The 24,800-nt window shown below is 43.7% G+C and overlaps 1 protein-coding gene across 4 annotated transcripts in view; it reads left to right on the top strand.

Annotated features, from left to right (window-relative positions):
- The window catches only part of LOC147631980 (pentatricopeptide repeat-containing protein At3g53360, mitochondrial-like), a 44,953-nt gene extending 24,245 nt beyond the window's left edge, over window positions 1-20,708 (top strand). For 3 of the 4 annotated variants that reach the window (XM_086808516.1, XM_086808519.1, XM_086808515.1), the window contains one exon: window positions 20,389-20,708. The gene's annotated coding sequence lies outside the window, so the exon portion shown is untranslated. Of the gene's footprint in view, window positions 1-20,385 lie in introns of all 4 variants that reach the window. The other variant, XM_086808517.1, reaches the window with a different exon arrangement.
- Window positions 20,709-24,800: the final 4,092 nt, after the last annotated feature.

Genomic DNA, 24,800 nt, shown 5'->3' with positions numbered 1-24,800 from the left:
CATTGATCTTCTCGATCACTCGAAAAGGCCCATAGTACCTGGTTGCAAGCTTAGGATATGCACCCTCTTTGCCAGGCCTTTTTGCAAGTCTTGCTTTCTCAAATTTCAGCAATACCCAATCATTCTCTTTAACATCAAATTGCCTTCTATGCTTGTCGGTAGCCTTTTTATGCTTGTCTTGTGACCTTGCAATGGCTGTCGGCACCTGAGCAAAAGCAATATCGAAGTCTCTTACATACGCATCAGCTGCAAATATCTCATCCTTTGTGCGAAGGATGGGTGGCAAAACTACCTTACCATAAGCAATCTCAAATGGGCCTTTCCCGTAGATGCATGCACGGTGTTGTTGTATGCAAATTCCACAAGCGGTAAGTACTTTTCCCAAGAAGACTTCTGATCCGCCACATAACATTTCAAGAGATCCAACAGAGCTGAATTTGCAGCCTCACTTTGCCCATCCGTTTGAGGGTGATAAGCTGATGAGAAGTCCAATTTGGTGCCCATATTATCAAATAAGGCCCGCCAAAAGAGACTTGTAGTCCTGGGATCTCTATCCCCCACAATGGACTTCGGCATTCCATGATGTTTAAACACTTGTGCAAGATATATTTTAACCATATGCTCAACTTTGATGGTCTTTTTGACCGGCAAGAAATGAGCTTGCTTGCTAAACCTGTCCACAATTGTCCAAATTGCATCATTACCCTGTTGGGTACGTGGCAAGTCCATAACGAAATCCATTGTAATACTTTCCCATGGCTGCGTGGGAATAGGCAATGGCTGAAGCAAACCTGGTGCCTTTTGCCTATCAAATTTGACCTTTTGACAGGCGATACATGCACGTACATGTGCCTCTATGTCCTTCCGCATACCTGGCCAAAAGAAATACCGCTCAATCATGTACGTAGTAGGCATTACACCTCTATGACCAGCATATGGAGGAGCATGGCACTCATCCAAAACCTTTTGTCTCATGTCAGACACCACACATAGGCAATTATCTTTCACGAGATAACCCTCTTTGATCACATATGAGGCATGTGCATGACCAACCATCAAATCAGCCCAAATAGTGGCAAAATCAGCATCCGTATGATACAAATCACGCATAGTAGACAAGTCCCCATGAGAGGCAACCGAGATAGCTGCTACATACGGCTTTCGTGACAATGCATCGGCCACTACATTCTTCTTTCCCGGGGTATGCAAGATCTGAAAATGAAACATAGAGAGGAAATTGGCCATCCTCATATGCTTTTCTTCACATCTTAGTTTGAGTAAGAAAATACCTCAAACTCTGGTGATCTGTCTTCACAGTGAAATCAGCCCCAAGAAGGTAATGTTTCCATATAGTAAGTGCATGAATTACAGGCAAGAGCTCTTTCTCATAAATGCCAAGAGATAGCTCTGCATCATGCAATCTACGACTCTCATAAGCCACGGCATGTCCCTCTTGATTAAGGACAGCTCCTATGCAATTTCCAGATGCATCACATTCCACAAAAAGGCTTTTGCAAATCCGGAATGATCAACACTGGACCATGAGTAGTTGCATCTTTCAATTTGAGGAATGCATCTCTCTCTACATTAGTCCATTTGAACACGGCCTTCTTCTGATGTAAAGGAGAAGCAATCCATGCAAAGTGCCGAATGAACCTGCGGTAGTAAGAGCATAATCCAAGAAAACCACGGATCTCATGCACCGAACTCAATTCGGGCCAATTCCGAATTGCATCAATCTTTGTAGGATCCATCCGCACCCCATCTTTGGACACAATATGCCCAAGATAATGTATCTCTGACAAGAAGAACTCACTCTTCTTTGCATTTATGAAGAGTTTATGCTTATGGAGCTCTTAAAAAACAATAGCCAAATGAGCTTTATGCTCTTCTTCGGTCTTCGAGAAGACTAGGATGTCATCAAAGAAGACACCTATAGATTTCCTGTACCCACGGAATATGCGATCCATCATTCTATTGAATGTAGCCGGGGCATTTGTAAGACCAAAAGGCATAACAAGATACTCATAAAGCCCAAATGCTGTCCTGAAAGCAGTTTTGTGTACATCTTCAGACACTACACGCACTTGATGATACCCACTCTTGAGATCAATTCGGCTAAAGCATGCCGATTCATCCAACTTGTCAAGGATGTCGTCTATGCGTGGAATCGGAAACCGATTCTTGATGGTAAGCTTATTCAAAGATCTATAATCCACACACATACGAAAGGATCCATCCTTCATTTGAACCAAGAGGACGGGTGAACAATATAGGGAAGAGCTTGGCTAAACCAAACCCTTCTCAAGAAGCTCATTCACTTGCTTCATGATCTCGGGATGCACTTACACGATAGGCTGGCCTATTAGGTGGTGAGCTACCCGGCACAAGATCAATGCGATGATCTTCCGGTCGTACAGGTGGTAACTCATTTGGTAACTCATCAGCAAAACAATCATTGTGCTCTTGCAAAAATTTCAGCCTATCATTACTAAGAGTGTTTACATGTACATTATTAACCTCAACATGATCTCGTACAAAAATCAAGAACGCAAAAACACTCTTTTTCATTACTTTCTGAATTTGTACATGAGATACAAGGGGAATGGTATCACCCTCTTCACCAGCATCAATTACATGTTCTCGGCCTTTATGCATGAAGGTGATCCTGTTGGTCTTGTAAGCCTTGCACGGATCAATACGTGTATGCCAAGGCTTTCCAAGCAATACATCACAGCCATTCAAAGGCGCCACAAGAAAATCCTCATGATCCACAGCCTTGAATGTGTATGCGCAACTTGCCAAAAATAGGCATGACCTGCACTTCTCTACCAACAAAGGCAGCCCTGCTTCAATTTGAGGACCCATGTCCTCCACTTCAATACCCAAAGCAACTGCCATCTGTGTGGATATGAAATTTTCAGATGCACAATCATCAAACATGAACAAAGCGGGCTGATCTTTGAGCTGTCCCCAAGCTTTACATACAACCCTATCTTTGCTATCATGTGATCCACAGCCTTGAATGTGTATGCGCAACTTGCCAAAAATACAACCCTATCTTTGCTATCATGATCCACAGCCTTGAATGTGTATGCGTAACTTGCCAAAAATAGGCATGACCTGCACTTCTCTACCAACAAAGGCAGCCCCTGCTTCAATTTGAGGACCCATGTCCTCCACTTCAATACCCAAAGCAGCTGCCATCTGTGTGGATATGAAATTTTCAGATGCACAATCATCAAACATGAACAAAGCGGGCTGATCTTTGAGCTGTCCCCAAGCTTTACATACAACCCTATCTTTGCTATCATGTGAAGTATTGCCCTGCACATCCGGAATCATATGCACATTAGGCTTTGATGCATTTGCATTATCACGCTTCTTCTTGTTTGGACATGCCTTTGCAATATGCTCGGTGCTACCACAAGTAAAGCATTTCCCCTCACTCATATATTGCTTTTTCTATTCCGGAGTGAGAGCATAGTCTCTCAATTTGAAGGGACGCTTCTTGGTAGTGTTATTTTGAGTCTTTGGACCATTTTTATCTTGGTTTTGGTCCTTATAGGTGGCTGTCCATCATTTTGCAGGTTTTGGACAGCCCTCTCATTGCCTTGAAATGAGGGTTTAGCCTTATTGGATCGACTCAATTTGAGTTCCAATTGCTCGGTGTGGCGGTGGCGGCTGCGATTAATTGGTGTTAGGTATGACCAGGATACATTTGTAGTCCCGCTTTGTACATGGGTTGCAATCCCGATTGAAACCTTCTCTTCCTTTCCGCCTCGGTGACATGCATAAATGGAGACACCTCCAAGAGCACTTTCCAAAACTTTTGTACATATGCATTTACCGATTCCCCCTCATTTTGCTTTACCCAATCTCACTTCATTGTTATCTCATTCAATGCATTGGGAGGCAAGAATTGAGTATAGAACCTCTCCTTGAACTCTTCCCATGATCTAACAGGATTCGGTGAGAGCTTCTCCGTGAGCCACCAATGGGCAGCAGTGCCTTTCATGAACATGCTTACATACCGGATCATGGATTTCTGAGTGAACTCCTCATCACTGAAAGCAATATCAAACTGGGCAATAAAAGCAAGTGCCTTTGATGCATCATATTCCCCATGATGTGTGTCAAACTTCACAGATTTGTCTCCGGCTTTGAAGTCATGAGACTTTGATGCATATGTGTGCATCTCAACATGTTTTCTCCCATGTTTGTCGTCCATTGGGACAGCCCCTGTGACTGGCATCATTTTTGGACCAAAAGGTGATGCATAAGGCATAGATACATGTGCCCTGTAAGCATGAGGCATCGCTGGCCCCTCAACATGCATTGATACATTTTCAGCCATAACTTCTCCCTCACGAGCACACTTGAAGGCATGAGTGGCATGAGAGATACGTGGAATACCTGCACCAACAGAAAATTGCAGCCCATGATGCATGTGTTGTGCATGCACATTTTCAGCCGGCAATGGCATTTGACATGCATTTTGACCACTGCCATAAACATTGTATCCTTCACGGGCTACATTAGGTGTTCCTGCATGGCGTGAAGTCACTGATTGTTCCTCTCCCATAGCATGGAGATTCATCCTCTTAGACATAAGTTCCAAGACATGTGGGATGGTTGCCTTTTCTGCATAGGCATCCTCGGTACGAGCCAAGTATGCACGTGCTGCATCCCTCAGTTGCATGTGCAACTCTTGAGCAATCATTGCCATTGCATGATCCATATAAGATTCAGCTTTCTTGGCCTTCAAACGGTCATGTACCAATGGATCCTCGCGGCGGTAGAGATTCAATTCTTCTTGTTGTGCATGGAGAAGAGCCTGCATACGAGTAAGTTCAGCCCTCAAGACTATGGACTCTTCTTCCTGCATCTTCTCTTTGCCACGGGACGACTGTCCCACATATTCACGTTCCCTATTGTGCACCACATGAGTTTGCTCATCCTGTAAGCATTGGAGGCATGCATTTCATTGTCCCTGCCTCTTGTATTAGCATCTCCAACATTCATTGTATTGCTGTCTATAATGTTCTAAGTGTAGAGATAGCTAGTGTTCACGGCGATCGTCTCTCATGATAGAAGTGAAAGAGAACCGTATGCTCTGATACCAATGTAACTTGGTTGAACACAATGCTAATCAATACACTTAAATACACTAAGATTTAATGGACACTTGTACAAATACAAAAAGTAAATTGCTGAATTGACAAGAGACACACAATGAGCCGGAATGGGCGACCCCTCCCTCAAATAAAGTATATTGATCTTGGGAGAATCAAGTACATAGTGTCATGGGCATTTCTGACGAGATTTCCATACCAATGCATATGAATACAGTATTGCAAACAAGTGGTTGTCGGTGTAGACTTGCAACCCACACTACCCTCTCAAGTGTCCATGTTCCCTCCAACACATGGTAGCAACAATCTGCAAGAGAGCACGTAGGACAAGAGAACACTACACAGGGTATGTGATCTTGTAATCCGGTTCCTCCCTCCTGCTACTTGCTCCCATATTTAAGCATAAAAGCTTACCAATAGCAAGTAGAGTCGATGATAGCGGAAGTCTTTGCGATGGAAGTCCTTGGAGTGTTGAGATCTTTGATTTGTCGTCTTTCTTCGTGACAAAAGTCTTCAAGAGGATGAAGGGAACCTTGGGAAAGCTTCCCCTATGGTTCAACTTGAGAAAGGAAGGCTGAAATTAGGGTTTTCAAAACAAAAAGACCAGAAATTACAGCAATAAAGAGAGCTGTTTTGCTGAATTTCAGTCATTGGGAGTGAGTAGGAGAGTGATTAGCACTTGGAAACACTCTTGGAAGCTTGGAAAACACCCTAGTAAGTTGGGTATAGCTATGGAGAGCCTGGAAATGGAGAGAAATGATGGAAAAGTAGAGTTTTCAGCCTCCAAAAAACTTCATTAAGAGAAAACACGAATTTTCTCTTAATAAGTGAATTGGGGTCCAATCAGGTGAAGGGACATGGAGAGATGCCCATTTATGAGTAAAAGGGGAGGATCAGGTCCTGGACATTGAGTGTTGTCCGCCTCGGGACTTCAGTGAGTGTGAACTTGGAAGCGGTCATAATTTATAAGTGACTTTTGGGTGCCCAAACTTTAATGAAGTGGGAACGCACTCACTTATAAATATTGGCTTAAGTCCTAAGATTTGAGCCTAGATTGGGTAATACTTACCACCTGTTCACATGCCACACAACCATGTCAGCAGACAGTTTCACACGCACGGTTCACGGGCGGGCGTCCCCTTACCCGGAACTACACATTGGTCAAGCAAGCATGAAAACAGCATGAAATTTCAATTGCAAGCAAGCACATAAAGATGCTATGCAATGCAGCATCGGTATGGACAATCCCCGTTCATGAGACTATACCAAAATAGACGTGCTCCAGGCAAGTACACGAGGTACCAGACCCAATGAAACACCAATCCACCAAGCATTTCCGGGCATGTACATGGAGGCACAAGTCCCAACGGAAAGCCAGGTCTACAGTATCACATGAGTGGCATCAATCCCCGCCATAAACAACTGCCATGGACACCAGTCCAATGTACATACATGATAAGAAAGCACAGGTGGACCAATTGGGTGGCCAAATGGTGACATCCCCCCAAGCTTCTAAACAGTTGTCCGCAACTGAAAAGCATCCAAATATGTCTGAAGCACATGCGGGCAATCTTTGAAGAACTCTTCATCTACCCATTTAGCATCAATGGGAAGATAGTTCCTAAACTTCACAAGGTAACGCCTCACAACTTTGCCTGCACAGCAAGCTTGCGTTCCTTGTGATACACAATCTGCTCTGGCTGCAAGATCTCCTCAAGCTCATCCACTTCTGGTGGATCCTCAATGACCATTTCACTGGGCTCCGGCCCTACATACTTGCGAAGGAGACTCACATGAAAAGCATTGTGTATGTGCCAATGACTAGGTAATCATTAATGCCAATCTGAAAGCCACTTGATTGATCTTCTCGATCACTCGAAAAGGCCCATAGTACCTGGTTGCAAGCTTAGGATATGCACCCTCTTTGCCAGGCTTCTTTGCAAGTCTTGCTTTCTCAAATTTCAGCAATACCCAAGCATTCTCTTTAACATCCAATTGCCTTCTATGCTTGTCTGCAGCCTTTTTATGCTTGTCTTGTGACCTTGCAATGGCTGTCCGCACCTGAGCAAAAGCAATATCCAAGTCTCTTACATACTCATCAGTTGTTGCAAATATCTCATCCTTTGTGCGAAGGATGGGTGGCAAAACCACCTTACCATAAACAATCTCAAATGGGGCCTTTCCTGTTGTCACCAATTGGCCGACCATTTGGTCCATCTCCAGATTTGTGTCTCGTTCACTTGAGGCCAGGCCGGTGTCTCATGTGAAGGGGCCAGTATTTTTGCATAACATGGACGGGAGCCAGACTGGTGCCACCCGTGTATGACCTGGACTGTGTTCTATCCATGGGATTGTCAGGCCATGGAAGAGCCAGTATTTGTGCCGTGTCTTGCCTATGGGATTGACACTCCATAGGCAGGCTCGTGCCTGGATCTGTGTCTTACCTATGGGACTGTCACTCCATAGGAAGACTGGGATTTATGTTTTCTGTCGTGCCATCATTGTGCCCGACAGAAATGTTAGTACTTGTTCCATGAACGGGAGATATGTCCATGATACTGTTTGCACATACATTCATGTTTTCCATGTTTGGAACTGTTTTCGCATGACTTGTATTCTTGTGTTTGCCTGTTTGACGTGCCACTTACTGAGCGGGGACGCCTGCCAGTGAGTCGTGAAGTTTGCTCTGTCTTCTGACGAGTTTTGTTGCATGTGAACAGGTGGTAAGTGTATTGCACTTGTTTATTTTATAGCATTCTTTTTAACCTTTGTTTTTATAAGGTTGCAGGTTCACACTCATTAATGAGTGGACACCCTCCCCAAATATTTCTTGGTGTCCTTGGTAGGGTGGGCACCCATTTTTGGGCACCCACGTTTGGGTCATGGAGGGTAAAGGGAAACCCCTCGTGTGTGGGGGTGGGTGCATGGCCACCTACCCACCCCCCACCTTTGGAACTGGCCACCTCCATGCAAATCTGGTGGGCCGGCCAGCTGTTTGTTGGGTGCTTCTCCATCGCTCAGGAGTGAACCTCCTCTTGCTTATAATCAGCTGCGCACAGGCCTCTTATCATCTTGCTAGATACAGCTGCGCACAGGCGACCCATCCCTATCTTGCTTCACCTCGCGATTGCACCCGGTTTGCGCCTCTTCTTCGCTTGCCCTCAGGTTGCTGCACGCCGGTGGACTGCGCAGGCCTCTTCTCCACTTGCCCTCAGGTTGCTGCACACTGGTGGTCTGCGCTGACCTCTCTTTCGCTTGCTTACAGGCTGCACACAGGTGGTTGCGCAGATTTTCTCCCTCTCTTGCTTTGCAGGCTGTCGCGTACAGGTTCCCCACCTCTTACCTTGTAGGTGGCTGCACACACAAGTCTTCTATCCCCTGGCGCTCAGGCGACTCCAGCTCTCCCTATCATCGGCTGGCGAACCATCATCTATCTCTCAAGCTGGCTACAACAGCAGTAATAGAGACTTCTTCTTTCATACGGATACTCTCTGCTGCTAACACCCGTTCGGTGCCGGGTAGTCCAAGCTTCTGGAGAACCACGGTCCATGGGTGCTGGGATCGGGAGAGCCAGGCGTTAGTACGGGAGCGCCTGTTTGTGCATGGTCCTGGAACACCAGTGGGACGCTGTCTACGGATTCCAGTGAAGGCACGGGACCGTAGAGACTAGACTTCTTCAAGTGGATTGCTCTCCTTCGAACAACTACTCCAAGTCTCTTGTTTGGTAACTGTTCTCATTTCAGTTCTACATGGACATCATCTGGTTCGTTGAACCCATGGAGCATTGTATCACTTAAATACTCCCAATAATATATCATATATTGAGGGGGGGGGTCGGCCCGTTCCGGCCCCTGTGCTGGTGTCCATTGATCATCATTTCATTTCATTTCAGTTTCAGTTGTTATTAAGTTCTCCATTCAAATTGTGATATTTAAGTTGTGCTATTATGCATGTGGGTGTCCAACGGAGTCTATTCCCACTGGACGGGATCGGTTTCATTGGTATCAAAGCACGGTTATTTCCCTCTTCTTAGTGGGGAAACGAACCTGTGTATTGGACACCCCGCTTCTAGCACACTTAACACAATGGACAACCAAGGCAACCCTTTGGAAGTGCCTAATTCGAGGGGCCCATCAAGTGCCTAACGTGGTTACGATGCTTTACAGGGAAGGCACAAGCCCCTTGAGAGGGTGAATGATAGTGATTCAAGGGGACAACTGTCTCGAGGAAAGACAGTTATGCAAGAAGAAGAGCCTGATGCAATGAGGGCTGAATTGGAGCATATGAGAAAGCTTTTGCAGGCACAAGAGCAAGAGCTGAAATTTTTGCATGAAGATCCCCGTGTGCAAAGTGCCATTGAAGCAAGGAAAGCCGATGCAATGGTGGACATGACTTTTGAGTCCATGGCACGAGAAGTGGGCAAGAAGCCAACGGAGTTGGCAAAAGAGAGAACCATGAGCCTCATCCCAGAAAGCTCAAGGAATTTAAAGCAGGTGACAAGTCCGTTAAGTTTGATGTTTTTCATGGAGAGCATGATGCTTCCAAAGTGTTAGCATTTGTGGCACAGTTTGACATTGCTTTTAGCGATGAGGACTTCACTGAGAAGTCTAAAGTACGCCATGCTAGCATGTTCTTGAAGGGGGCCGTTGCTCATTGGTGGATCACTGAAAAGATCACCAAAGTCCCCATTTGCACTTGGAAAGAGTTTAAGGACAGATTTTATGCCCAGTTCTTGCCACCTAATGCGGAGCAAACTCTCACCCAAAAGTGGGATAGACTTGAGCAAAGAGATAATGAAAGTGTGCAACAATATGTCAATAAGTTTTGGAAAGTGTTGCTTGAGGTAACTCCTTTTATGCAAATCACTGAGGATGAAAGAAAGAGGAAGTTTCGCTCCGGATTGCAACCAGCTTATCGTTCGGGCATTGAATTGCACCCGAAACATACTTTGCAATAGCTTATAGCCTCTGCTCTTGCTACGGAGCAATTGGTGCTCAAAATTAAGCAAGATCAAGGCGGTTCAAAGGGCAAAGATAAGGCTGTCCCAAATCTGCAAAAAGGTGGACAGCCACCTAAAAAGAGCTTCCGGGAGATCCAGAAGGTAGGTAAAGCTGAAAATACCTCATCTAAAGATCATGGGCCAAAGAAGAACAAATTTGGCTTGACCCCCGAGCAAAGAGAGCAATATGCCAAAGAGGCGAAATGTTTTTCTTATGGCAGCAAAGAGCACATGTTTAGACAATGCCCTGACGGCAAACCAAAGCATGAGGACAAGCAAACCAAGGCTAATGTGCATGCAGTTCCCGATGTACAGGGAAACACAAAATATGATGCAAAAGAACGGATGGTATGCAAAGCATGGGGTCAAATCAAGGATCAGCCCGCCTTATTCATGTTGATGATTGTGCAACCGATAACTTCATCTCTGTTCAAATGGCAGCTGCCTTGGGTATTGAGGTTGAGAACATGGGACCTCAGATTGAAGCAGAAGCTGCCTTTGTTGGTAAAGAGGTGCAGGTTACCCCACTAATAGGGAAGTGGCGCATACATATCCAGGGTTACCTTGATAATGAGCATTTCTTAGTTGCACCACTTAATGGATGTGATGTATTGCTAGGCAAGCCATGGCATCATAGGCTTGAGCCCCACAAAGAGTACAAGACAAACATGATTTCTTTTATGCATAGAGGCCGCATGCATTTCATTGATGCCGGCAAGGAAGGGGATTCCATCCCACTTGTATCTCACATCCAGATTAATAAAGCAATGAAAAAGAGTCTTTATGCGTACTTGGTTTTTGTTCGTGATAGCATTGTACCAAGTCATCAAAATGTGGATGCTTTGACTCACGATAGGCTGAATTTTCTTCATGCATTCAACGATTGTGTTGCTGATGCATTGCCAGGTGAATTACCTCCCCAAAGGCCCGAGGATCATCGCATAGATCTTGTGCCAGGCAGTTCTTCACCTAACAAACCCGCATACCGTGTGAGTGCCGCACAACAAGAAGAGATCATGAAGCAGGTAAATGAGCTTTTAGAGAAAGGTTTGGTTCAGCCAAGTTCCTCACCTTATTGCTCTCCCGTGCTTCTTGTTCAAAAGAAAGACGGGTCATTCCACATGTGTGTGGACTATAGAGCTTTAAATAAGCTTACCATCAAGAATAGATTTCCAATCCCGCGTATTGATGACATTTTGGATAAGCTTGATGGCTCGGCTTGTTTCAGCCGTCTTGATTTGAAGAGTGGTTATCACCAAATACGAGTGGTGCCACAAGATGTCCACAAAACTGCATTCAGGACAGCTTTTGGATTATATAAATTTTTGGTGATGCCTTTGGTCTCGCCAATGCTCCTGCCACATTTAATTGTATGATGGATAGGATATTCCGACCCCATCGCAAATTCACAGGTGTATTCTTTGATGACATCTTGGTTTTCTCCAAGAATGAGCAGGAACATAGAACTCATTTGGTCACAGTGTTCGAAGAGTTGCGGAAGCATAAACTTTTCGCCAAGAAAAGGAGTTCTTTCTTTCAGAGATACATTATTTGGGTCACATTGTATCCAAGGATGGAGTAACAATGGATCCTGCAAAGATAGAAACCATTCGGAATTGGCAAGAATTGCAAAACGTACATCAAGTACGTAATTTTCTGGGATTATGTTCATATTATAGGCGTTTCATAAGGCATTTTGCTATGATAGCCACCCCTCTACATGATCTCACAAAGAAGAAAACCACTTTCAAATGGACCCCAAAAGAACAGGATGCCTTTTTGCAGCTCAAGCATGCTATCATATGTGGACCCGTATTGATTGTTCCCGACTTATAAAGGTCATTCATAGTGGAATGTGATGCTTGTGGCGACTATATAAGAGCTGTCCTAAATCAAGAAGGACATGCAGTTGCATATGAGAGCCGTCGTTTGCATGATGCTGAGCTTCATATGGATATCTATGAGAAAGAGCTCTTGGCTGTAATTCATGCCTTAAAAATATGGAAACATTTATCTTCTTGGGGCTGAATTTGTAGTCAAGACAGATCATCAAAGCTTGAGATACTTTCTATCTCAAACAAAGCTTTCGGAGAAGCAGATGAGAATGGCAAACTTTCTTTTCATGTTTCATTTTCAGATTGTACATACTCCGGGAAAGAAAAATGTGGTGGCAGATGCATTATCCAGGAGGCCTTATGTGGCTGCAGTTTCAGTGGCCTCTCATGGGGACTTATCTGCTATGCGAGATTTGTATCATTTGGATGCTGATTTCTGCCATATATGGACTGATTTGATGGCTGGTCACTCACATGCCTCTTATGTGATTAAAGAGGGTTATCTTATGAAGGATAACTGCTTATGTGTGGTGAAGGATATGCGTCCAAAAGCTATGGACGAATGTCACGCTCCACCTTATGCTGGTCATAGAGGTATCATGCCTACTACATGCATGATTGAGAGATATTTCTTTTGGCCAAGCATGCGTAAAGACATTGAGGCATATGTACGTGCATGTATTACTTGCCAAAAGGTGAAATTTGACAAGCAAAAACCTCCAGGTTTGCTTCAGCCATTACCTATTCTCTTGCAGCCATGGGAAAGTATTACTATGGATTTTATTATGGACTTGCCTAGATCCCAGCATGGGAATGATGCGATTTGGACCATTGTGGACAGGTTTAGCAAGCAAGCTCATTTCTTGCCCGTCAAGAAAACCATTAAAGTTGATCATATGGTAAAGCTTTTTCTTGCTAATATTTTCAAACATCATGGTATGCCTAAATCCATTGTTGGGGATAGAGATCCCAGGACTACGAGCCTCTTCTGGAGGGCTTTATTTGATAACATGGGCACTAAACTTGAGTTTTCATCAGCTTATCATCCCCAAACGGATGGCCAAAGTGAAGCTGCAAATTCAGCCGTGTTGGATTTGTTGAAGTGTTATGTGGCAGATCAAAAGACTGCATGGGAGAAGTATCTTTCACTTGGTGAGTTTGCCAACAACAATACGATCCATGCCTCCACGGGAAAGGCCCCGTTTGAGATTATTTATGGCAAAGTGGTCTTGCCACCCATCCTTCGTACAAAGGATGAGATTTTTGCAGCTGATGAGTATGTTCGTGACTTGGATGTAGCCTTTGCTCAGGTACAGACAGCCATTGCAAGGTCACAAGATAAGCATAAAATGGCTGCTGACAAGCATAGAAGGGACATGCAAGTCAAAGAAGGTGATTGGGTTTTGCTGAAATTTGAGAAAGCTAAGCTTCGGAAGAGGCCAGGACGAGAAGGATCATATCCTAAGCTTTCTCCTCGCTATTATGGACCCTTCAAGGTGATTCAAAAGATCAATGAAGTGTCATACAGACTTGCTTTACCTAGTCATTGGAAGATTCACAATGCGAGTCTTTTGCGGAAGTATGTTGGACCAGATCCTGACGAGCCTGTCACAGAAGATCCGCCAGAGATTAATGAGCTTGAGGAGATCATCCAGCCAGGACAGATTGTCTTTCACAAGGAGAGGAAGCTACCTGCAGGAAAGCTTTCTAGGCGATACCTTGTGAAGTTCAAGAATTATATCCTAAGCTTTCTCCTCGCTATTATGGACCCTTCAAGGTGATTCAAAAGATCAATGAAGTGTCATACAGGCTTGCTTTACCTAGTCATTGGAAGATTCACAATGTGAGTCCTTTTGCGGAAGTATGTTGGGCCAGATCCTGACGAGCCTGTCACAGAAGATCCACCAGAGATTGATGAGCTTGAGGAGATCATCTAGCCAGGACAGATTGTCTTTCACAAGGAGAGGAAGCTACCTGCAGGAAAGCTTTCTAGGCGATACCTTGTGAAGTTCAAGAATTATTTACCCATTGATGCAAAGTGGGTAAACGAGGATTATTTTGTTGATTACCCACAGCTATTGCAGGCATATCTTGAGGCTTTTCAGTTGAGGACAACTCTTTAGAAGCCCGGGGGGATGTCACCAATTGGCCGACCATTTGGTCCATCTCCAGATTTGTGTCTCGTTCACTTGAGGCCAGGCCGGTGTCTCATGTGAAGGGGCCAGTATTTCATAACATGGACGGGAGCCAGACTGGTGCCACCCGTGTATGACCTGGACTATGTTCTATCCATGGTATTGTCACGCCATGGAAGAGCCAATATTTGTGCCGTGTCTTGCCTATGGGATTGTCACTCCATAGGGAGGCTCGTGCCTGGATCTGTGTCTTACCTATGGGACTGTCACTCCATAGGAAGATCGGGATTTATGTTTTCTGTCGTGCCATCATTGTGCCCGACAGAAATGTTTAGTACTTGTTCCATGAACGGGAGATATGTCCATGATACTGTTTGCACATGCATTCATGTTTTCCATGTTTGGAACTGTTTTCGCATGACTTGTATTCTTGTGTTTGCCTGTTTGACGTGCCACTTACTGAGCGGGGACGCCTGCCAGTGAGTCGTGAAGTTTTCTCTGTCTTCTGACGAGTTTTGTTGCGTGTGAACAGGTGGTAAGTGTATTGCACTTGTTTATTTTATAGCATTCTTTTTAACCTTTGTTTTTATAAGGTTGCAGGTTCACACTCATTAATGAGTGGACACCCTCCCCAAATATTTCTTGGTGTCCTTGGTAGGGTGGGCACCCACGTTTGGGTCATGGAGGGTAAAAGGGAACCCCTCGTGTGTGGGGGTGGGTGCATGGCCACCTACCCACCCCCCACCTTTGGAACTGGCCGCCTCAGCTGCTGGCGAACCATCATCTATCTCTCAAGCTGGCTACAAGAGCAGTAATGGAGACTTCTTCTTTCATACGGATACTCTCTGCTGCTAACACCCGTTAGTCCAAGCTTCTGGAGAACCACGGTCCATGGGTGCTGAGATCGAGAGAGCCAGGCGTTAGTACGGGAGCGCCTGTTTGTGCGTGGTCCTGGAACACTAGTGGGGCGCTCTCTGTGGATTCCAGTGAAGGCACGGGACCGTAGAGACTAGACTTCTTCAAGTGGATCGCTCTCCTTCGAACAACTACTCCAAGTCTCTTGTCTGGTAACTGTATTCATTTTAGTTGTACATGGATATCATCTGGTTCGTTGAACCCATGGAGCATTGTATCACTTAAATACTCCCAATAATATATCATATATTGAGGGGGGGTCGGCCCGTTCCGGCCCCTGTGCTGGTGTCCATTGATCATCATTTCATTTCATTTTAGTTTTCAGTTGTTATTAAGTTGTCCATTCAAATTGTGATATTTAAGTTGTGCTATTACGCGTGTGGGTGTCCAACGAAGTTATTCCCACTGGACGGGATCGGTTTCACCCGTAGATTAGTCCTGGGATCTATATCCCCCACAATGGACTTCGGCATTCCATGATGTTTGAACACTTATGCAAGATATATTTTAACCATATACTCAGCTTTGATGGTCTTTTTGACCGGCAAGAAATGAGCTTGCTTGCTAAACCTGTCCACAATTGTCCAAATTGCATCATTACCCTGTTGGGTACGTGGCAAGTCCATAACGAAATCCATTGTAATACTTTCCCATGGCTGCGTGGGAATAGGCAATGGCTGAAGCAAACCTGGTGCCTTTTGCCTATCAAATTTGACCTTTTGACAGGTGATACATGCACGTACATGTGCCTCTATGTCCTTCCGCATACCTGGCCAAAAGAAATACCGCTCAATCATGTGCGTAGTAGGCATTACGCCTCTATGACCAGCATATGGAGGAGCATGGCACTCATCCAAAACCTTTTGTCTCATGTCAGATACCACACATAGGCAATTATCTTTCATGAGATAACCCTCTTTTATCACATATGAGGCATGTGCATGACCAGCCATCAAATCAGCCCAAATAGTGGCAAAATCAGCATCCGTATGATACAAATCACGCATAGTAGACAAGTCCCCATGAGAGGGAACCGAGATAGCTGCTACATACGGCTTTCGTGACAATGCATTGGCCACTACATTCTTATTTCCCGGGGTGTGCAAGATCTGAAAATGAAACATAGAGAGGAAAATGGCCATCCTCATATGCTTCTCTGACAACTTAGTTTGAGTTCAAGATGCAGAGGGGGTGTTAAAATATTGCATCTTCCTTAATGCTATCGTGGAGGTCCTATCGGCCTATTTTCTATAGCCAATTGCTTCATGCACAAGTATATAAGAGTTGCTCTCTTTTATTCATTCAATTATCTTACATTGCCCTATTTGTTGGCTCTTGTACTCTGTAACCTCAAGCTAATAAAGCTCTTGTTCTTGCAATCTTTCTCTCTCTCATGTTCTTGCTTGCAATCTTTCTCTCTCATGTTTATTTGCTTCCGCTTGTGCACATTCTTTCAATACCCCCTTGGATGGTCCTCGTTGGTCCACCAAGCTCAATCCTCCTGCCTTTGTGTTTTCAGCAGACTATGTGGCGCATGATGAGTCAACATCGTGGAAAGAGGCAATCATACATCCCGCCTGGAAATAGGATATGGAACAAGAACTGGAAAGCATTGACCCTAATGGCACGTGGTCCCTTGTGGATCGCCCTCGTCATAAGAAGGTCATTGGAACCAAATGAATTTTCCGCACCAAATTCAAAGCCGATGGTACCTTAGACAAGTACAAAGCCCGGCTTGTAGTGCAAGGCTTCGTCAAAAAGAAGGTATTGACTACAACGAGACCTTCGCACCTATAGCACGAATGACGACCATCCGTCTCTTACTCAATATGGCCGCACACCACAAATGGTCAGTCTACTAGATGGATGTTAAGAGTGCCTTCCTAAATGGCATTCTCGAGGAGGAAGTCTGTGTTGACCAATCTCTGGGCTTCCTGCTCCCTGGGCATGAGGACAAAGTCTTCCATTTGCATAAAGCTCTTTACGGGCTTAAGCAAGTCCCCTGAGCGTGGTATCATTGCATCGACAAATTTCTACACAGCCAAGATTTTCAACCATCCCACTCTGATCCCAATATTTATATCCACATAGATCAGGGGATGGTGCGCTACCTAGTGTTGTATGTCGATGATCTTATCATCTCTAGTTGAAATCAAGCCAAAGTGGCTAATATCATGGCACAGCTGAGACGAACATTTGAGATGATTGATCTCGGTCTTCTCTCATATTTCCTTGGCATCGAGGTGGTCCAACATCCTGATGGTATTTTTGTGTCACAACAAAAGTACTGTCTTCAACTCATTACTTCCTATTTTCCTGATGGTGCTATCCTTGTGGCCACCCCACTGGATCCAACCATCAAACTTATAGGGGAGACAATAGAGGTACTGCCAAAGAGTTGGGAGACAAGCCTACGGATTCACCTAGTCAAAAAAGGAGCAAAGATGCATGGTTTTCCCTAGTGCTCCAAGTTTAGGAGGGGATGTCACTTGCAGACCTTAATCTGGTGCCACATATTCCTTGCGTCTGCCTAAAGGGCAAAGTTAGAGGTTGTATATGTGCAGTTTGGACCAATTTTGACACCCCTATAGGTGCCCAAGACATGCACCAATGGTTGGGACAAGTATTCAATATGAACACATTTTATGACATTTTTGATGATGTTGTTGTATGGTCTGAAAATGGCTGGCTGACCTGAATACACTTGCTATCAAAATCCCTGTATAAAGGCAGATCAAGGGTCATTTGTAGGCATTTAGGGATAGATGTTGCAGAGCCAAGGCCAAGGTCATGCAGTCACAACATTTGGATCACTCAAGTACACCTCCAAATCATTGTTTCCATTAACACACAGAGGAGGACAATAAGCATTTAGATTATGCATAGCATGCAAGAGTCAATTTGATTTTGATATGCAATTATTGTAATTACTCATTCATTTAATTCTATACAGTAGGAGTAGATTAGGTAAAGAGTCTCTTTTTTCTCTTTCTCTCTACTTCTCTGTGTCATAGTTGCACATGTGATTAGTTTTAATCTTTATTGCGTAGCATTAAGCATCATTAAGCATGCCTCCACATCATGTTACAGTAGAAGGGGATGTCGCATGCATCCTGCACTTGGTTGCCATGTGGACATGCTGTGCAGACAAGTGCAAGGACCTAAGGCTAGACACTGAGCATTTTGTGAGTCCTTGTCTAGGGATGAGTCACTGGTGCACCGCCAAGGGTAGCCAAGTCAAGTCGTATAGAGTCTCGACTCCGGCAGTCTGGTTCTGCTAAGTCTAGCACAGTTCATTTAACCCACTTGCAAGGTGTAATGATGTGTAGGGTGTCCGGATGCTTATTAGACATTTGTTGGGCACCAGACAACCCTGTCAAGAGTCATTTAGGCCTAGCCCAAGTCAGACTGGGTATGAATATCTCTGGAGTCACTTTTGTGAGCCTAGGAGATGGTGGAGCAAAAGGGAGGAAGCCTCGGGCAGTGGGCAGCCCACTTGGGTGCCTAAGATGCAGGCAGATGGCTGAAGGGCTGGCGACCCACATGCAAACCAAGCGCATGGGGTTTTTGGCCATTTGGCACTGCATGACCAGGTCAGGCTGGTCTGACCAGCAGGCAGACCAGCCAACCAGCCCCTTAAGCCACTGTAGAAGGGCAGATTTGGCCCTACTCTCAGCTCAAGCCATCTCAAGTTAGTGTTAAAGAGCCTCTTTGGCAGCTTTGTTGTGCTAATTAACCAGCATGCTGGACAATTCTCTTAGCCGACCAGTTTTCTAGGCAGCTAGATGGTTCAAAGACTTTCCTGCATGCAACATATGCCCAGTCGCTAGGGCACCAGAGAACCCAGGTTTGGCACTCAGCAGCAGTACATATCTGCAAAACTGATATCACTCTGCAGCTATCTCCTGCAGAAAAACCTGGCTGTTAATAGAGGACTACGGACAGAGCTCTTCCTCTCTTCCCAGCCACTTTTTGATCATACAGTGTGCACATCTTAGATATATCTTTTCAGCCATTTATGGTCATTCAAAAAATAATGCACCAAGGGAAGTAGGGGCCGTGCACCGGGGGGTGTTGGTGTCGTTTGTGTTTCTAGCCCTTGGGACCTAGTGCTGGTGTACTGTGGCTGCTTTGGTTTCCTCTTCTTTTTCTGTTCGGTGAAGTCAATCCTATCAAAACAAGCAAAGTGCTTCAGCAAAGCTCCCTTAACACTGTTCCAACAAGGCCAAAGGTTCTGTTGCAGCATTGCATGCCTAAAACAGGGGTTGAGGCTGCCTCAGTGACAGCCTGCCCCTAATTGCTTGTCTCCCATCTGCTTTCGATTGCTGCTCAGCTCTTCTGCTTGCTGCTCACCTAAGTGTGCGGTCTATATGGTTTATGTTACTTAAAAACTTTCAGATTTGTGGTTTCAAAAACTTGTGATATTCTGTATATTCCAATATAGGCTTCGATGTTTTTGGGTCCAAAGGCATTATATGCATCCGCTGTTTGTTTATCAAATGAACATGGAAGAATGGTTTTAAGACGTACAATTTTCCATGAGGTGTGTGTGAAAAGCATTTTCGATGTCAAGAGTGCCAGCATTAGCTTGTTTGATACTGTGTGTTTAACTCCCATGGATACTATGCAAAGTTGAAATACATACAATTTTTTGTTGACCGGGGAAGTGCATGGTTTTGGTGGCTGGGGAGGTGCATACTTAGTGTTGTCGGTGGCTTCACAGGTTTGCATAATTTGGAAAAAACAATTTGCTAAGAATCCTTTAGAATCTGCTTTCAAGCTGGCACCAATTTGTCTTCCATGTCTTTTAATGCTTTTGGTGTGCAAGAGTGGGTTTTTGCTGCTATGTTGTAGCTTCTCAGAGTCCATGTATATTTTATTGCTTTTTATTTGTATGTTTGCTTATTTTTGTGTGTGTGTGTGTGTGTGTGTGTGTGTGTGTGTGTCTGTGAGAGAGAGAGAGAGAGAGAAAGAAAGATATATTAACGTCTCCTAAAGGCCGAAATGGCCCATGAGACCGAAGCGAGAGAGAGAGAGAGAGAGAGAGAGAGAGAGAGAGAGAGATACACATTCATCCATCCACCCATACATTGGTCACTCTGCAGGCACATTATGCATGTGCACATTTATTGGATTGTTCATTGTTTGCAGTTACTACATCAAGTTCTGGTTTGGAATTGCTTGGAGTCCAAGAACTTATAACATGCATCTTTGTCCCATTGTGTGCATGGTTTGTTTGATTGTGTATTTGTTACAAGTCATAACATTATGATTTGGAGAAAGAATGCTAACTTTGCATAAGAATTCTTCTAGAAAACCCTTAGAGCCAGCCAACAAGGAAATAAATTGAATCTATCTTTTTGTAGCAGGAACTCCAAGCTCTTTCTATAATGGTGGCCTCTTCTGATAGGCTGGGGCTACTTCAGGATCCAAGTTGACACCAATGCAACCGTCCACACTCATGGAGATGAGAGTCCTATTTGCATATGGTCCAAGGCACCTTAGAAATAGGCATTAATCTTTAAGCTCTCCTCTTAAGTCCTATTCATACTATGCAAGTAATTTATTTAATGTTTAATATAAATGGCAATTCCATGCAAAACCTTTATAACTTACTTCATACACTTTCATGGCTAAGTTTGGCTTTGACTCTTTTTGCTTTCCTAATAAATGCTTAGAGGGCTTGTGATTTTTTTTTGTAAGTGTTAGGAGTTTCATGAAGGAGCTTGGGCTTGTGATTTTTTTTTGCATGAGGATCTAAATATTTATGTTTCCTAACACTTACAATTTAAAAGGAAAACCAACTAGTTGTAAGAATGAAAGAGCTACAAACACCTATGCTTTAGAGATGTGGTACTAAAGCTCTAGTGCGAAGGCAAAGCCGGTTTGTTCATATTCGTATACTCTATGTAATGTGTGGAAACCTAAGAAGGAAGGATTAAACAACAAGGCATGAAAGATGGAGAACAAAAAAATCAGATTTGTGAAGAAAGGTAAAAGTCCAAGATGGAGCGAGAGATGCAAGATATTAGTAAAGAAATGAAGTCCCAATGAGAAATCGTCTTGAAAGTTGTGCATGTTGGACATGTCATCTCTAGCATTTAATCTCCTTTTTCATCCCATTTTGTTTTTCCTTTTATGTAGATATTTATCTAATGTAATAAGGGAATTTTCAGCTATTTTAGGCATTTTTATCAATTGTAGACATTTGTCCTCCAGCCCTATAGGCTGACTAGTTCTATAGATATGTATATGCGCATAGACATTGTTCATCCATAATCCAGTCAATACATTTAAGATCTTGGTTGTTTACTCTCTCTTGTGTAATCTCTATTTGCTTTTGCTTCATATTCACATATTGTCACGTAGTATCAAAGATCTTGTGCTTCCACAGTAAGCAAGAAGAGTTTTTAGCTAGTGTTTTTTTTGGCACTAATTTGAGGTTGTTTTTTAACCTCCTAGATGGTACTTCTTTGCTTTTGTATTCTGTCTCTACCTCGGACCAGTTCTCACATGGTATCAGAGATCTTGTGCTTCCACAAATCAGCAAGAGTTTTCACTCTGTGTTTTTCTAGCACTAATTTGGGGTTGTTTTTTGCCTCCTAGAGAGCACTTCACCTATCATCTAAGGAGTAGGACCTACTTGTAGCCTTTCCACTGTAAATTCAAGAGGAGGATTTCATGGCTTTTACACCAACTGTTATCTCTTCATCCATTCCTCAACTTCCCAAGGAATCCATCTTAGATGGAACCAATTAACTTGATTGAGCACTACAGATGAAGACTCTCCTTCGGTATCATCGGCTATAGGGTATTGTTTTTGGTACTGGTACCTCTCCCAATTACTTCTCCTCATGTTAAGATTGATGCTTGGGTTGACAAAGATGCGAGGGCTCATGCCTTTATCTTCCTTAACATAAAACCCTCTATTGCTCGTCAATTTGGTGACAATGAGAAGGAAACTACATAAGAATTATGAGATACCATCCAGAGGAGGTATCACCGTGAGAACTCTACTCAAAAGGTAGCCTTGGAGAATTAGCTCTCCAACTTGGTACTTCTTTTATCATGGATACTGTTATACGGAGTTCATAACCATTTAGAAGCAGTTGGTCTCTTTGGGGAGCAAAGCTACTGACGAGGACTTTGTCAATCGGCTCCTTGCCAAATTGCTTGAGACTTTCTTTGCTTTTTGTGATACTATATCACTTTTCTCTTCTACTCTTGATCTACATATCTTTGTTGGCATGCTTCAGGATACGGCCATGAGAAAGAAGACTAGCCAGGGTACTTCCGAGACCCTTCTTTGGGCTAAGGGCAAAAGCAAATGGCAATCGAAGGTTTCCTCCACGAGCAACAAAGATGACTACAAACCTGCCAACAATCCTACTCATAAGGAGCTTACTTGTCATCATTGTGGTCTCAAAGGTCACATTCAGCGCGATTGTTGTAAGAAGAAGGGGGACGATGGTTCTACTAAGAAACCCCCCAATTAATCCTCTTCCACCAAGGATATTGTTTGAGTAGCTTCGCTCTAACTCTCCTATTCCTCTTCCACCTCACGTCTTACGGATTGCATGGTTGATAGTGGGTGTAGGCTTGTCGTCATGGAAAGCAACACCAAGATGTCTTTCCTCACAAGTCTACTCATCGGGCTTCTCATATTCTGGAGCTCATTCATATAGACATGTGCGGCCCCATGCGGACTACTACCCAAGGAGGAGCCATGTACTTTATGCTTATTATTGACGATTACTTATGCAAAGTTTGGGTTTATCTCTTGGCAAAAAATTCTCAAGCTTTCTCTTGCTTCCAAGAGTGGGTGACTTTGGTCGACACTACGACCACATAGAAGGTTTGACAAGTCCACTTTTGATCTTAAGTCCAAGAAGCGAAAATTCCTTGGATATAGCTCTTATTCTAAAGCTTACAGGTTATGGGATCCGGAGTCATAATGTTTACTTTATCGAACCCTCATCGAATGATTCTCGCTCTCATCCTGAACCCTCCTTTCTCAGCTATCCGAACTCCACCCACTAGCTTGTCCACTCCCCTTAAGAAGAGTTTTCATCCACGAAAACGAAGTTCAAAAAGCTCTTGGTTAGCGTACTCAAGCGCTCCCATTTGGATGCCTCATCCTCGCGATCTTTCCACTTAACAAGTGCCTCTCGGTACGCAGTGTGCCTCGTGTTCCGATCTCTACATCCGAAAATCCTCTCGGGTTCATGTGGAAGAGATGGTGGTTCTATTAACTCCACCAAAACACTTAAAGAAACTACATTCTACTTATGATCAACGATTTTAGGATCTTAAAGGGACTACAGTATCTAGGTGAAAGTTTTTGACACTTTCCTGTCTTCAAAGTCTCTGACTTGCAGCAGGGACTTTCAAATATACGAAGTCACCTTCTTCAAAGGCTACTTCTCTATAACCCTTGTTTGCATACGTCTTCGCACGATCTTGTGCACTACATATGCTATCTTTTGCTGCATGTAGCATATCTTTCATGTCTTCAAGCAACTCCTTGACATATTGCAACTTCTCCTTCTTTAGCCCTATGACGACAATAGGAGATCTCGGCCGGAAGCCATTCAACATGAATGGGCTAAATCTAGTCGTGGAATATTTCGAACTATTATAAGCAAACTCCAAATGTGGCGGGTACTCCACCCAATTGGATTGCTTTTTACTGACATACGCTCGAAGCATGTCCTCTAACACTTGGTTGACTCTCTCGGTCTGACCATCAGACTGTGGATGGTCAGTCATACTCATACTCAAAGTAGTGTCCACTTTTTGAAGACTTCCCTCCAAAAGTGACCATTAAAATTCCTATCTCTATGAGAGACTATATCTACGCGGGCAGGCTATACAACTTGTAGATGTTCGATGAACAACCTAGCTAACTTAGGAGTTTTCATTGTTTTTTTAGTAGGTATATACTTGGCCATCTTGGTTAGTTGGTCAACCACTACCCAAACCGAATCATTCCTTCAATTCGTTCTAGGTAAATCGGTGATGAAATCCATGGAAATACTTTCCCATTTCCCTTTGGAAATATCCAATGAATTCAACAAACCTTCAACCTTGAGGCGCTCATGTTTAGTGACCCAACACTTCTTGCATTTTAGCACAAAGTCCTAGACGTCCTTAAACAAAATAGCTAAGTTAGCAAGGCAATTCATTGAAAATATCTATCGACTATATGGCTTACCTGCCAATATAGTTAGTGATAGAGATACAAAGTTTAATAGTCATTTTTGGTGTGCTGTGTTTAAGAGATTGGACACCATGCTAAGTATGAGCACGGTTGATCATCCTCAAAGCGATGGTTAAACCGAGAGAGTCAACCAAGTCTTGGAAGATATGCTATGAGCATATGTACGTAAAAAGCAAACCAATTGGGAAGATTATTTATCCATATTGGAATTTTCTTATAATAGTGCCAAACATTCAACAACGGAATTTAGTCCATTAACCATGAGCTCCAGTGGCCGTTGGACTCGAGAAAGAAAAGATACAAAAGGTTAAAGATTTTCTTCAAGATCTCCAAGAGATGACAAAAATCACGAAATATAATGTTAAGAGTGCACAACACCATGCTAAACATTATGCTAACAAAGATCATAGACAAATCATCTTTGAGGAAGGTGATAAAGTGTTTTTAAAGGTTCCGGCACACTCTGCATCTTTGAAAACAGGGAGAAGTCCGAAGCTATCCCCAAGGTATTGTATGTGAGAAAGAAGAGATGAGAGAAAAGACAATGTACTCAAGAACTCA

Source organism: Cibotium barometz, chromosome 14 (assembly GCF_041138505.1).
Source record: "Cibotium barometz isolate CiBa-2024 chromosome 14, ASM4113850v1, whole genome shotgun sequence".
Lineage (NCBI taxonomy): Eukaryota > Viridiplantae > Streptophyta > Polypodiopsida > Cyatheales > Cibotiaceae > Cibotium > Cibotium barometz.
The sequence above is the reverse complement of the archived record's forward strand: the minus strand, read 5'-3'. Positions and strand labels throughout refer to the sequence as shown.